Source organism: Corvus kubaryi, unplaced genomic scaffold, assembly GCF_017639235.1.
Source record: "Corvus kubaryi isolate FWS band 111438036 unplaced genomic scaffold, C.kubaryi_AGA036_p1.0 37357, whole genome shotgun sequence".
Classification (NCBI taxonomy): domain Eukaryota; kingdom Metazoa; phylum Chordata; class Aves; order Passeriformes; family Corvidae; genus Corvus; species Corvus kubaryi.
Genome location: NW_024581117.1, coordinates 4,319,025 through 4,325,124, shown reverse-complemented (window position 1 = coordinate 4,325,124; position 6,100 = coordinate 4,319,025). Strand labels below are relative to the sequence as shown.

Below are 6,100 nucleotides of genomic sequence, written 5' to 3'. Positions count from 1 at the left end.
AACTGCACCACTCAGCTTGATGTCATCTGCAAATTTGCTGAGAGTGCACTTGACCCTGTGTCATTGATGAAGACATTAAACAACACTATTCCCAATACAAACCCCTCAGGGACCCCACTTATCACCGATCTCCATCCACTGAGCCACTGACCTCTGGATGCAACAATCTAACCAATTCATTATCCATTAAATAGGCTACCCATCAAATCTGTATCTCCTCGATTTAGGGAGAAGGGTGTTGTGGAAAACCATGTCAAAGGCCATACAGAAATCCAGATGGATGATATTCGTGGCTTTTGCCTTGCCCACTGCTGTAGTCATTCCACAGTAGATTTGCTCTCACAAGGGAGTCTCCCTTTCAGTTGCCCAGAGCCAGTGCTCTGCATCCCAGTGCAGTACTGTTAGACTTCAAGTGCTGTGGGAATGGCAGGTAGCAGTGAGCTTATCCATGTCATCCCACTGAACGAGCTCCACTCTTTCTTACACAAAACTTGTCCAGAAACCAGGGCTGAATGGTTTCCTAAAAAGCATGAACCACAGGAGCAGTAGAAGGCATCCTTATTTCAAGATGTGAGAGCTCATTGTCAGACTGTTGCAATGCCCTGGGAAATACCTTCTCTCACACTGTTTCTGAATCTGTCTTCTCAACCTCAAAAACCTTAGCACTCATTGAATTCCTTCATCCTTACAGTGTCTCAAAACCATGCCATCTAATCTGTGTGTGCCACCCAAAACACAGCTCATGCACCTTGTCACTGCTGCCACTTGGGACAAAACAATGCATGGTGCTAGTCACAGCTGTAGGGCTTGGACACACAACATGGGTCATGACATGGAGAACCAGGGAGTCCCAGCAAGAGCTCTGGCACTTTTACATGGGGAGCAAAGAAGGTATGACCTGAGGTGTAGGAGACAAGCATCCTTTGGGTCTAAAGAGAAATTCTCATGTGCAGTCAAGGGATTTTGTGCTCAAGGAGGATTATGGGTCTTCACTGCTACAGCCAACACAAAAAAAGGAAGAGCCTCTCTATCAAATGAGCTATGGTAAAGAGTTGCCAAGAGTTGGCAGCAGGGGATTCAGGGGTGGTTTCCATGAGGAGAGGTCAGGGACTGCCCCATGCCCAACATGGATTGTTCCAGCCAGTGCTAAAATGGCACCCCCACTGGCCAGAGGTAAGCAGTCCATCAGCCCAGCTGGTAGTGCCTCTGGAAAAATATATGTAAGAAAGGGTAAAAAACAACTCATACCAGTTTTGAGAGAGGTGAGTGAGAAATACGTGACAGCAACAGCCCTGCAGACACCAAGGTCAGTGCAGAAGGAGAAGGAGGGGGTGGTCCAGGTAGTGGAGAAGAGGCTACCCTGGGTGAAGACCATGGAGAAGCAGGTGTCAACCCATCACAGCAAATATTTACTCCTTGTCTGAACCACCAAAAAATACGGTTGGTGTTTACATGCAGGGGTGGTAACACACCTGTTTTCTTTGTTCAGAGAAGTCCATGGATGTCTTCCAAATGTCTTTCAGAAATATCTTGCAAAAGTGAAAGCAAGCCCATGTCAGTGTACACGTTGCTGTAGAAGTACAGAGGTTCTGCAAAAGCTGAAAATATTTACCTCATCCTATTCTTATTTGGACACTTACACAAGAGACTCATGCAGAGGCTCATGAGGTAGACCTGTTGTATCATTGACCACATGAATTGTAGCTTAATGTGTTTTCCCAAAGGACCTTATGGGCCAGATTACATCTCCCATGAAGTCTGCAGTCAGACAGCAGTAGGCTGTTAGCTGGGGAAGGACAACACTGCATCATGAGAGCTGAACAGAACAATATTCCCAGGCAGCAGCTTGCCACAGTAGGGAAATCCAACTTAATTTACTTAATAGGGCAGAAATATTAGGCATTGTTTGAACAAAACAAAATATTTCAAAGCCACTTGGGTTGACCTTATGTGAAATATTAATATGTCATATCTGAGACAAATGGAAAACTTCCTGATACAATGTTATTTTTTAGAAACTGCACTTCATACTGTAAAACCATTTAAGAAATCCTGACTAGTTTCTTTGACCAAGAAGAGTCTGCCCTTTTCTTGTTCATGACTATATTTCAAATGCTATAAACATCAACTTTTACTTGGAAGATAACATCACGTTAAAATTCTAATTAAAGCAAACAAGACATAAGAGTGTTTAGCATAGACCTTTTTATTCTAGATAGGCCAAGTCATCAATTTAAAACAGGAACAGGCCGAATAAATATGACAAAGTAGAAATTAAAAATTGTCTTTTAGATACACTCTGCCATTTATTCAAAACAGACCAAGCAGAACACCTGGCTCCTTAATATAGAACAGTAGTTGGGTCAGCTCCACTAAGGGAAATTGATTTCAGCAGAGATGATCTTGGAAAAAAAAGTAATTTCCAAAAAAAGTCATATGGAATCACTTGTCATTCCCTCCTCTTCCTTTTCAAATCTGCTTCAGGGAAAAATTTTCAGGAGCATTCAAACGTAGTTTTAAACACAGCTTCCTTGTGTCTGCTTCCAACAGAATACTTCATGCTCTACTTCTGATTAAAGGATCTGTACCCATCAGGTTTATACAAACACCACATTTCATGGTTTCCAGATTCCAGTTCTAATTCCTTCAGCTACTGTTGGTCTCCTTATTATTCTTCACCTCCTGTAAAACAAATTACTACTTCACATGAATCATTCACTTAATGTCCAAATTCAGAAAAACAATTGCAGCAGAAGGAATGAAAAATTAAGATCTCAATGTTATTTGATTTTAATTATTAATTAGTTATTTGGTTTTAATCACTGAGTATGGTTCTGTGAAGACACAGTTAAGGGCCTTTCCCCATCCATTAACATTCACAGCACTGCTGAATTCAGTTTCAGTTTCAGTGGCTGGTTAAGAGTCCAGTATCTTGTAAGGTCAAATATTTTCTTGGTCCCATAGTGTCATGGTTTCACACTGGCCCAATGCCATGCACTCACAAAAGCCACTTGTTCATCCTCCCCTGCCACAGCTGGGCAGAGGAGAGGAAAAAATTAACAAAGTGTTTGTAAGTTGAAATAAGGACCAGGAGAAACCACCCCAAGGGCAAAACAGGCTCAACTTAAAGTTGCAAAGTGAATTTATTGCTAACAGGGTCAGAGGAGGATAATGAGAAGTAAAATAAGCCCTTAAAACACCTTTTTTCCCCCAGCCCCTCTCTCCTTCCCACTGACAGCATAGGGTACAGGGCAGGGGGGTTTGGTCAGTTTGTCACCCAAGGTTTTCTTCCGCTGTGCAGGGAGAGAAATCCTTCCCCTGCTGCGTCATGGAGTCCCTCCCACAGGAGACAGTTCTCTGTGAACTTCTCCAGTGTGGCTCCAATCTTACAAGCAACAGTTCTCCCAAAACTGCTGCAGTGTGAACTCCCCCCATGGGCAAACAGTCCTCCCAAAACTGCTGCACCGTGGGTCTCTCTTTCCACAAGGTGCAGTCCTCCAAGGACAGGCTGCTCCAGCCTGGAAGCAGGGACCCCCTCTCTCCACCGGGTCTTCCACTGGATCACAGCCCCCTCCAGGCATCCACCTGCTCCAGCACAGGCACCTCCCCCACAGGCTGTGGATGGATCTCTGCATTCCCTGTGGATCCCCATGGGCTGCAGGGGCCCAGCTGCTTCACCATGGTCTTCACCACAGCCCACAGAAGAATCTCGGCTCCAGCACCTGGAGCACCTCCTCCCCCTCCTTCTCCTCTGACCTTGTTTTCCTCACATGTTCTCACCTCTTCCTCTTGTGCACTTTGTTTTGATTTTCTTCTTAAATGCATTATCACAGAGGTGTTACCAATCTCTCTAATTGGCCCAGCTTTGGCCAGCAGCTTGTCCATCTTCAAAGCCGTCAGAGATTGGCTCTGCTGGACATGGTGGAAGCTTCCAGCAGCTTCTCACAGAAGCCACCTCTGTGGCCCCCTGCTACCAAAACCAGGCCGTGCAAAACCAATACACATAGGCAGAGATTAATTTGGTAGGAGACCAAAACTGCAAGTTGGATGGTAAAACTACTGCTTTGACAGAAAACAAAATCTCCAGCTCAGGAAAACAGAATCAGACTGATCTCTGTCATGACATTTCAAGAAATCCAAGTTTACATCTTAGAATTGCTTGGGTGTTGTATAACCACCCTAAATGAATCATTATGTTTCTGTTCTGTAAACACAAGATAAATGAAATCACTTCCTTCACCTTTCTTCTGCCTTGCCTTCTTGTATGTCTTGCTTCTATCTATCATGCTTCTTAGGAAGGACAAACTTAATTTCTTTTCTCAGAAAGTTTTACAGAATCACAGAATGGTTAAGGTTGGAACAAACCTCTGGAGGTCCAAGCTTGATACTCAAACAGAGTTCTCTACAGCAGGTTTCCAGGTCCATATCCAGAGAGCTTTTGAAGATCTCGAAGGAAGAAGAGTCCACCACCTTTCTGGGAAACCTGTGCCACTGAGAAGTCAGAGTATATATATCTTTAGAAATGTTTTTTAAGCTTCTTAAGTAGGCTTATAGAAAATTAGCACATTGCCTAGCACAAAGAGCCCTCTCCTTGTCTGGTGGACAAGTGATGGCTACCTAAAATAAAGAACAAGAAGAGCACAAGGGTTTGCCATCATGGCAGTGTTTGGGATCCAGAAACAAGTCACTTCAATAAAAGATTATGCATGTAATCGTGTTGTCACACATGAGGATTTATAGTGTTTATCTGCTTAACGGTATTTGACTCACTTCAGTTGCTCCTCAACAGCTGGACAGCAGTAGAGGTTTCAGTGCCTGCCTAATGAAGAAGGGCTTGAGAATCACTATTCTAACCCTGTGCAAGGAAACATACACATTACTAATATCAGATGCCACATACTAAGTTGTACTGCTGTAAAACATACAGATTGTGTGTTGCCTCAGACATATCCATTCTAGCTTCAAATTTGGCAGAAAATCAAGGTGGTTTTTGGCCAGGTAGCGATCAGCAGGAATACAGCTGTTCTCTTGGAAGTCTGGGGGCAAGGCTTTGCTCCTAGCATCAGTGGAAAAGTCACTTTTTCTTTCTAAGCTTGCTTCCTTCACACAGTTGCCTATTTGGATTGCAGGTAACATGGGGCTAGGTTTGCATCACAGTCCAGGTGGTAGTTTTTAGTAATAGTTTTGGCTGCAATCTCTCCTTTCCAATTCAAATAGGGATTTGCATTAAATCATTCACAAAGAACAAAGCTTTTTCAAAAGACTGAGACTTTGGGTTTCACATAATTACCGAATGGGTAAGGGAAGGGAAGGGACATTGGGTCATCTGGTCCAACCTCCCTTCTCAAGCAGGGTCATGCAAGACATGGCACAAAATTGTGTCCAGACAATTCTTGAATTTCTCCAGTGAAGGAGACTCCCCAAACTCTCTGGACAATCTGTTTCAGTGCTCTATCACTCACGTGGTAAAGTTCTTCCTCATATTCAGGTGGAATTTCCTGTGCATCAGTTTGTGCCTGTTGCCTCTTGTCCTATTGCTTGGCGCCACCGAGGAGAGCCTGGATCCATCCTCTTGACACTCCCCCTTCAGATACTCAGACATTGATGAGGTCGCCTCTCTGTCATCTCTGCTCGAGGCTGAACAGGCTCAGCTCCCTCAGACTTTCCTCATAAGAGAGATGCTCCAGGCCCTTAATCATCTTTGTCCGCTGGTCTCTCTCCAGGAGCTCCATGTCTCCCTTGTGCTGAGGAGCCCAGAACTGGACACAGCACTCCAGAGGTACCTCACAAGGGCACAGTAGAGGGGCAGAATCACATCCCCTGACCTGCTGGCAATGCTCTTCCTAATGCACCCCAGGACACCACTTGTTGCTGGGGGTGGACAACCCGGTGTGCCATGACCCTCCTAGAAAGAGTGTCTTGCAAGGAACAACTCTTCCAGGGGTGGTGGCAGGCTTCCCTGGGCAACAAGTGATTCCAGGTAGTGTAGCAACTTCTCAGCTAGAAGTGATATAAGCTCTTGTGATTCAGCCCTTTGTGAAATCACCCAAGGCAAACTCGGGGATAGAGAGACAGGAGCCTTGTATAGCACTTCCACAGA

General features: G+C 44.6%; 1 long non-coding RNA gene across 1 annotated transcript; it reads right to left on the bottom strand.

Annotated features, from left to right (window-relative positions):
* Nucleotides 1-2,190: 2,190 nt before the first annotated feature.
* Nucleotides 2,191-5,543, bottom strand: LOC121667264. The gene is made up of 2 exons (XR_006016996.1): nt 4,366-5,543; nt 2,191-2,682 (listed from the first exon to the last, which is right to left on the bottom strand). It is a non-coding gene; the product is annotated as an uncharacterized LOC121667264 (long non-coding RNA).
* Nucleotides 5,544-6,100: the final 557 nt, after the last annotated feature.